Genomic DNA, 9,448 nt, shown 5'->3' with positions numbered 1-9,448 from the left:
ATGACATTTTCATGCTCCTGGCCAATACCCTCCTTCCTGAAGAGTGTAGATGAGTTTGGGACTTCGCCCAAATGCACGCCACCGAAACCCACAGGACTGACCCCACCTATCCCCCTGGCCCCACTGCTGTCCCTGAACAAGACCCACACTGGGATTATAACACTGCCGTGGGTCTCCGCTCTCGAGATATTTTCGCCTCCTGCTTAATAGCAGGTCTGAAAAAGGCAGCTCGTAAAGTAGTCAATTTTCAAAAGCTCCAAGACATAATTCAAAGGAGGGACGAGACTCCCTCTGAATTCTTAGACAGACTCACTCAAGCCCTATTACAGTATAACAGCCTAGACCCAGAAACGCCTGACGGGAGACATGTCCTTATGACATACTTCCTAGCTCAAAGCTACCCCGACATTAAAGCTAAACTCAAAAAGTTAGAACAGGGCCCCACTACCCCACAGACTGAGATCCTAACAGTGGCCTTTAAAGTCTTCCATAACCAGGAGGAGGAGAAAGAACGCCATAAACAAAAGGCTGATCAGGCCAATTTCCAAATGTTGGCCCAGCTGATAAAACCACAACCTGGGTGCTCTTCTACAAACAAGCCCCCCCCAGGAGCTTGTTTCAAGTGTGGACAAGAATGACATTGGTCAAGGACATGCCCCTCCCCCAGATCTCCTACCACCTCATGCCCCAGATGCCACAAAAAGGGCCACTGGAGGTCTGATTGCCCAGCAACCCGAAGGGGAGGCTGGACAAACAACCCCCATCCTAAGCCCTCCATAGTGGGGCTGGCAGAAGAAGATTGACGGGGCCCAGGGGCTTCTCGCCCGACCATTTCCATCACCAAACAGGAGCCCAGGGTTACTTTAATAGTAGACAGTCACCCCATCTCCTTCCTCCTAGATATAGGAGCCACCTTCTCAGTCTTGCAAGAATACCAGGGCCCTACCACACCTGCCATTACTCCTATAGTCGGGGTAGGAGGTAAATAGATTTTCCCATTGAACCCCCCCCTTTTATGCACAATCCAAGACAATCCCATACCTTTCTCCCACTCCTTCCTGGTTATGCCCCAGTGTCCCATCCCCTTACTAGGATGGGACATCCTTTCTCTCCTCCATGTTTCCATAACTATATCCACTCCCACAAACTATATCCACTTTCTAATGGCCCTCATAGCCGACGACCCCCCTCTACCCAATGAAAGCTCCAGTTCTGCCTTCATACACCCTGTAAATCCCAAAGTTTGGGACATTACAAGCCCCTCCATGGCTCTATGTCCTCCTGCCTCTATAAAATTACATGACCCCTCTCAGTATATCTGTCAGGCCCAATACCCCCTAACCACTTCAGCCCTCATAGGCCTTCAACCCATCATTCAAGATCTTTTAAACAAAAATTACCTCAGACCCACTCACTCCCCATTTAATACCCCCATATTAGCTGTTAAAAAAACCAATGGATCTTTCCACCTCGTCCAAGACCTTCGCCTCATCAACATGGCCATCATCCCTATCCATACCTTAGTCCCAAATCCATACACCCTTTTATTGCAGATTCCTGCCTCGGCCTCCCACTTCTCAGTCCTAGATCTCAAGGACGCATTTTTTCTATCCCTCTGGACCCCTCCTCCAAAGATTTTTTCACCTTTACCTGGACGGACCCATACACAAGACATTCTGAACAACTCACTTGGACAGTTTTGCCACAAGGCTTCCGAGATAGTCCCCATATTTTTGCACAGGTCCTAGCTCAAGACCTCAAACAGTTTCATCATGATCACTCCGAGTCCACCTTATTACAATACGTGGACGATCTTTTACTCTGTAGTCCCTCGTGGGAACAGTCCCAACTTGACACTGCCTCCCTACTTAACCTTCTAGCTTCCAGAGGTTACCAGGTATCCCCTGTCAAAGCTCAAATCTCTTCCCCTTCTGTCACTTACCTCGGATTTCTTCTATCTCAACAAAGAAAGTCCATTACCTTAGACAGAAAACGGCTCCTCTCTGACCTGCCCATTCCCAAAACCAAGACAGAAATCCTTTCCTTTCTAGGCCTGGCTGGGTATTTTAGAGCGTGGATCCCTAACTTCTCCCTGTTGGCAAGACCCCTATACGACCTCAGCAAGGGCCCCCCTGAAGAACCATTACCGCCTCACCCCAACACTCCTTCATTAAGCTCCATCGAGCCCTTGTGGAAGCCCCAGCTCTCCATCTTCCTGATTTGTCGAAGCCCTTCTCATTATACATTCATGAGAGGTCCAGTCAAGCTCTAGGAGTCCTAGGCCAATATTATGGCCCATCCTTTGCCCCAGTAGCTTATCTTTCCAAGCAATTAGACCCCACAGTTCGGGGATGGGCCCCCTGCCTACGGGCATTAGCAGCTGGACAGCTCTTGCAGAAGGAAGCTCATAAACTGACATTCGGGGCACCCCTTACCATTCTGTCCTCACATCACCTAAAAGACCTCTTAACCTACAAAAGTTTACAGACTCTCCCTCCCTCCAGACTCCTGACCTTACTGTCCTCTTTCCTCCAAAATCCAGACATTTCTTTCCTCCCCTGCCCGCCCCTGAATCCAGCCACTCTTCTTCCTCTACCCTACTCTCCTCATACTCCCTCACATGATTGCCTGGAAGCCCTTCACAACTTCCTTCCGTGCCACTCCACGATCTCTGAAGGAGCCCTCTCACACTCCGACCTCATCTGGTTTACTGATGGGTCCTCCTTCAAACATGAGGGCACCCATTATGCAGGATACGCAGTAGTCTCCCTCGAAGATGTCATCGAGGCACGAGCCCTACCCCCCGGTACAACCAATCAACAGGCTGAACTCATTGCAGCCACCAGAGCTTGTACTCTGGCCCGGGACACGTCTCTCACACTGTACACTAACTCCAAATACGTATTCCACATTCTCTTGACTCACGCAGCATTATGGAAAGAACGAGGCCTCCTCACCACAAAAGGAAATTCCATCACTAATTCAGCCTTAATTACTAAACTTCTAGAGGCTTCACAACTCCCACACCGACTGGGCATAGTCCACTGCAAATCACATCAAAAGGATGACTCCCACATTACAAGAGGTAACAATAAAGCTGACAGAGTAGCCCGGCCAATTTCCCTATCAGAAGAAGCACCAGACAGCAATCCGTCTGCCCCTGCAGTTTTAGCCTTATCATAAGACACCCTCTGTTCCCAGGACAGAGAGTCTCTCTTCCACCTCTTACACGATCTGTTCCATCCTAGCCCCCAATCCTTAATCCATTTTTTACAATCCTTTTTTTCTCTCTCTCCTGAAGACAAAACCCTAGTTGACCAAATCACCCGCAGGTGCACCATTTGCCAATGCACTAACCCTAATACCCCCCTCAAGGCCCGACCCTTTCCGGCTCATCAAGCACAGGGTAATGTCCCCGCCGCAGATTGGCAAATAGACTTCACTAACATGACCCCCGTATGGCGTACCAGATACCTACTCATGTTAGTAGATACATTTTCAGGATGGGTCAAGGCTTTCCCCACCACTAACAAATGAGCGTCCGCAGTTGCCTCTATCCTCCTCACCCAGATCTTTCCTAGGTTCGGGATGCCCACTTCCCTCCAATCAGATAATGGCCCTGAGTTCACTGCCCAAATCATTCAGAACCTCTCCAAGTCGCTCTCACTCCCCTGGCATCTACACTGTCCTTATCGACCACAGGCTTCGGGAAAAGTAGAAAGAGCCAATAGGACTCTAAAAGACATCCTGACCAAACTATCTCTAGAACTACACCTTGACTGGGTTCGCCTACTTCCCTTAGCTCTACTCTGCATTCTGGCCCTCCCAAAGAAACCGTCCTTCTTGTCACCCTTTGAGATCATGTACGGCCACCCAATTCTACCCCCAGGGCTCCCTTCCCACAAAGGACCGATTCCTCCCAATATGGCCCTTCCGCTACTCTCTCTCCTCCGCACCGAATTGTGGAAATATCAGGATTGGGTCCTTCCAGATCCATCCGCCTCCCAAAATCCTCCTGTCTTACAGCCTGGCCAACTAGTGTTTTATAAGCCGCCAGAGGATCAGCCCTCTCTCACCCCAAAATGGGAAGGTCCACACCCAGTTATTCACTGCACCCCCTCGGCCACCAAGCTCTTACTGCCTGATAACTCTGTCACCCCTTGGATTCATATCTCCAGGTTGAAACCAAACACCCAGGACCCACCTTCTCTGGACACTCAAGACCCATCGGTCACAATCCAGAGTCCTTCGGATACAGCCCAAGACGCTGTCTACTCTACCACGCCTCATCCCGCTGATCCCTTGAAACTCCTCATCTCCCGTTCACCCCCTTTGCCATCCATACCCGAATCATGACTTTTTCCTCCTTTACTGATCTCTCGCTTTTTTTCCTCATTCCTATTTTCTTCCCCGCCACCCCAGCCTCCTTTGTATGGTGATTCAAAGTCAGACAGACTTACACACAGCATCAAACAAAAGTTACTACCCTCATTGCCACATCAGACTGCCCTCTGAAAGGCTGCTCCGAGCCTTTATACCTCCACTTTCCTCCCTCCACCGAAGTGTTCACTAGCAGCTACCTTTATTCTCCCTACCTCTGCTTCCTCTATGACCAAAAACAAGCCTATTGCAGGCAATGGCCAGACACCTACGGGGGATGTCCCTACTGGTCTTGCACCATTTCACTACATGGGTAACTCCCGGTACCCACATTATTACTCCTCCAACCGTTTCATAAAATATCCCAACAGCTTATTCTCCTTATTAATCCCAGATCCCTGGAACTCTCAATGGGTCACTGGAGTCACAGCCTCAGTTTACTATGGGGGGTCCTCAACCCCCCACGGTACCCTTCATATCTCTCGAGAGTATGTTCCCTCTCATTCCCAGATCTCTCAAGTTGCATCAGACATCGGACATTCTGAAAAAGTTATTGTCCAAACTCTTGATGGTGCCTCTTCATCTTCTTACCCCCGCTCCTACTCTTGGTTACAGCTCATCCCAGACACCACCATCTTTCTCAACCACACCCTCAACACTGCCAATTGTTTCTTGTGCGCATCACTACAGCGCCCACTGCTGGCTGCCGTGCCCCTTAATATTTCCAACTACTCCTTCCATGCAGAAGGTCAACCCTTCCGTCCCCTGGCAGACATACCCCTATGGAAACCAGAATACGCAGATAATCTCACCATCCACCACTGTGTAGGCCCAACCCCTACCCCCTCCAGCGCACTTCACTGTCTCTCTATCTACACCCCTACCTCCGGCTCTAAGACTTTTACGCAACCAGGTCACTTCTTTTGGTGCAATGGCAGTCTTTTCACTCACTGCCTCCCAACTCCAATATACCCTGCATTCTCGTCACCCTAATCCCACAGCTTACACTTTACAGCATGGCAGAATTTCTTGAGCTCCAACCTCCCTTGCCCTCGCGCACAAAAAGGGCTGCTTTCCTTCCCATCATGGTTGGTATCTCTTTGACCACCTCAGCCATTGGGGCAGGGTTTTCGGGAGGAGCCTTGGGTCACTCTCTATGGGTAATTAAAGATCTCAACGCCAAACTTGAGGGAGCCCTGACATCCACTGCTGATTCCCTGGCTTCTCTCCAAAGACAGGTCACTTCGCTAGCTAAGGTCACCCTTCAAAACCGGCGGGCCTTAGATCTGCTTACAGCTGAAAAGGGCGGCACCTACGTCTTCCTTCAGGAAGAGTGCTGCTATTACATCAACGAATCCAGCATCGTGGAAACTGACATTACCAAACTCACCGACCTTGCCTCCAGCCTCCACTCTGCTTCCAATTCCAACCCATTCTCTTCAATACTAACAAACCCCTTCCTCACCTGGCTGTGGCCCATTGCAGGCCCTATAATAATCATTCTTCTCGCCTGTCTCTTCTTACCTTGTATAGTAAAGTTTATCAAATCCCAAGTCGGTAAAATCTCTAATTAAACTTTCAACCAGCTTTTACTCAGGAACTAACAGTTTTTAGCCACAGAAGATCCCTCACCCTCACGTAACCTCCTCACCATACGCTGAGATGGACCCCTCTCTCCGCTGGAAACTGTTCCTGGAAACAATGGCTGCAGACGCCTGGCTTCTGACACCCGTATCCTCCTGGCACAATTGGAATCAACAAGTCCTCGACCTATGGTTACAGGGAACCTTCACTGATTTCCAACCTGAAGAAGTCCACATCTACTCGTCCTTACTGTGGGGAGTCCTATCAACCCTTTCCTCCCAGTCCTCAAGCCCTCACTCCCTTCTCTGCCCCCATTCAGCAGGAAGCAGTCAGAGAGAAAGCAACGTCCACAACCCCATAGAGGAGAAAGGGGGGAATGAAGGGCCCCCACCCATAAGATGGCGAACCTCCTGCTTCTCTTCCGGGTCCTCAGTTCCCGCCGGCGCCATCTGAACCCAATCACCCCTCGCCCCCCTAATCCCAGCACCTAGCCAATAGCCACCAGCCCCGTAGAAGTAACACCACAATCACCCCATGCCCCTTCCTATATAACCCAGCACTTTTCCCTAATAAAGCGGAATTCTCCGGTGAATTGCTGCTGTGTGTCGCTCCTTTCCTTTCACTAGTAGTCAGGCATAGCTAAAGAGAAAATCAATGAGCTGGAAAATAAGTCAGAAGAAATTTCCTGCATGTAACAAGGTGAAGTAAAAGGAAGGGGAGATACATAGAAGGTAAGCAATATGGAGGATAAAATAGAGAGGGGTAATTTATATTTAACAAGAATGCTTCAGAATTTATAATTTTTGAGAATGTCTTAAGAATATCTTTAGAATTTCCTTTTAAGGAGAAAACAGAAATGAGGTGGTGATGATATTTGAAAAACAGTATTTAAGAACACTCAAAACCGATGAAAGGCAATCAGTTATGTTTGCAGAATACTGGGGAAACCCAAACAGGATAAATAAAATAAAATCTACATCTAGACATATCATAGCAAAAACTACAGAAAAGTAGAGAAAAAAAAATTCTTAAAGGCAGTCTCAATGAAATGACAGTGCAGTGGACTTATTATTAATGAAAGTCAAAAGACAAGGAAATATCTTCTATATGCTGAAGAAAATAACTATCAGCTAGAATTTTCTACAAAGTAAAAACAGCTTTCAAGGATGGAAAGTAAAAGTGACCATCAGAGATTTTGACACCTATGGAGTCTCCCCCTCCCCCCCACGCCTACGCAAAATTCGATAGGATTCACTTTAAGTAGGAAAAAAAGGGCCCAAACAAAAGGCCTAATAATGCAAAAAGAAAGGAAAAGCTTAGGAAATGTTAAATATGTGAGTATATTTAATTGAACTTTGTGTTAAACAATTGTATTAACGTCTTGAGGGATTAAAAACCATATAGAGCTCTGCCTCTGGACTTCTCAGGGGCCCACCGCTGCCTGACCAGGGGCTCGGGGCTGCAGGCTCAGCCGACTACCATGCGCTCTGTGTCAAAGCAGCAGTTTGCAGGTGGCCGCGCCAAGGCACCAGAGGACGCCACCCGGGTGGCAGAGAAGCTGCAGCTGCTGCACGGTGTCGGCATCTGTAAAAGGTTCAACGTGCGCATGGGGTTCGGCTTCCTGTCCATGACGGCCCGCGCTGGGGTCGCACTCGACCCCGCAGCGGATGTCTTTGTGCACCAGAGTAAGCTGCACATGGAGGGCTTCCGGAGCCTGAAGGAGAGTGAGGCAGTGGAGTTCACTTTTAAGAAGTTGGCTAAGGGCCTGGAATCTATCCGAGTCACGGTCCCGGTGGGGTGTTTTGTATTGGGAGTGAGAGGTGACCCAAAGGGAAGAACATGCAGAGGGCAGATCAAAGGGAGACAGGCGCTATACCTGTGGAGGTCTAGAACGTCATGCCAAGGAATGCAAGACGCCACCCCAGCCCAAGACGGGCCACTTCTGCGAGAGCCTCAGCCATATGGTGGCCTCGTGTCCACTGAAGGCCCAGCAGGTCCCCAGCTTCACAGGGAAAGCCAGCCTACTTGTGGGAGGAAGAGGAGATTCATAGCCCTTCCCTGCTCCCAGAGGCCCAGAATTGAGCCACAGTGCATGGGGGTTATCCTTTTGCAAGCAGGAAGTTTTGAGGAGCAGGCATCAATCCAGCAGAGTGGAGAAAGTGGGGACAAGGTGGACAGGGGGCAGCTGGCACTGCCATGTATTGCAGGCCAGAGTCCACAGCATCACCCCCTCTTCCCTCTTGGCAGGGGAAAGGGGTAAGGCAAAGGAACTCCATGTTCCATCCAAATGCACGTGAGGGCTTTGGGGGAAATCCCTCCTTGTATTCTTTATCTGAGTCTCTACTCCCAGAATATCCAGCTTTTGGAAGTGACCTGGATAGGCAAGTTGTTTGCCTTTGAAGGAGGGTATGTAATAATACTTCCCATGCCAGAGTGAAAAGATTAAGCATGAGACCACATTGATGGACCCAACCCACAAGTGACTACGTTCTGTGGGAGGGAATCTCAGGAGTAAGGCAGGGTTTTTTCTATATCTTGTTGCTTCATAACCCACTCTTGGGATAAGGGGTTGAGAACTGTCCCAAGCAGTGGGTTGTGGAGACAGGCAAAGGGTGGTTGGGCAAACAGCTGCAGAGTGGCTGCTCTTAAGCTCACTCCCACCCTGTTCTGGGCCTATACAAGTTTATTTATTTGCTCCCTTGGATAACTGCACCTTGGGCCTCACTTTCTCCAGGATGCCAGCTGCACTAGCTGTGTGCGAATGATGTATCTTGTGCATTTAAACTTTTTTTTTCATAATATAAATATTCTGGCTTTATATTTTTGTGTCTTTTGATTGAAGGCCCTCATTCCTGCACTGTGTTTTCAGGTACATGAGCAATCTCAGGGATAAGTCAGAAGCAGCTCCTGTCTGCACAGCAGGAATATTTTTTGTTTTTATCACCAGGGAGAACAACTATTTGGAGTGTAGAGCTTCTTGAACTACCCCATTTTTGCCAATTAGAGCTGGCTTTTCTGCCATGGTGTCTTCTTGAAACCCCTCCACCTTCAACGCTTCATGGGAGAGTAGGTGTAACTGGGTTGCCCCATGACTTGATCTCCTCCTAGAAGATTAGACATTGGTCCGAACAGGAAAAGGTGGTGGAGAAATGTTAGGAGAGGCTGGGTCTGATGAAAGGGACAGAGGGGAAGCCAAGATCGGGGGAGGGTCGTCTAAATGTGTAATAAAGGGTTGTTCTAGACCTCTAATCCCAGGGCACAGGACTCGCTTTACATCACATCCATCCTTCACTGGATTGGGGTAGGCCTACTGTATATGTGTGTGTGTGTGTAAAAAATGTGAATTGGTAAGGATAGGTTTTAAGTATGATACCTCTGTACCCATCTTGAGCTGCCCAGGGATGGATATATGAAGCAAGGACCAAATTCCTTAACCTTTAAAAATTGTGGGTTTTTCCTCTTTGGCTTTCAGAGGGACCCATAA

The 9,448-nt window shown here is 48.8% G+C and overlaps 1 pseudogene; it reads left to right on the top strand.

The window, feature by feature from the left end:
- The first annotated feature begins 7,444 nt into the window (after window positions 1-7,444).
- LOC118923581 (protein lin-28 homolog A-like) lies at window positions 7,445-8,046 on the top strand (annotated as a pseudogene).
- The last annotated feature ends 1,402 nt before the right edge of the window (window positions 8,047-9,448 follow it).

Source organism: Manis pentadactyla, chromosome 3 (genome assembly GCF_030020395.1).
Source record: "Manis pentadactyla isolate mManPen7 chromosome 3, mManPen7.hap1, whole genome shotgun sequence".
NCBI classification, from domain to species: Eukaryota; Metazoa; Chordata; class Mammalia; order Pholidota; family Manidae; genus Manis; species Manis pentadactyla.
This window is presented reverse-complemented; position numbering and strand designations above follow the sequence as displayed.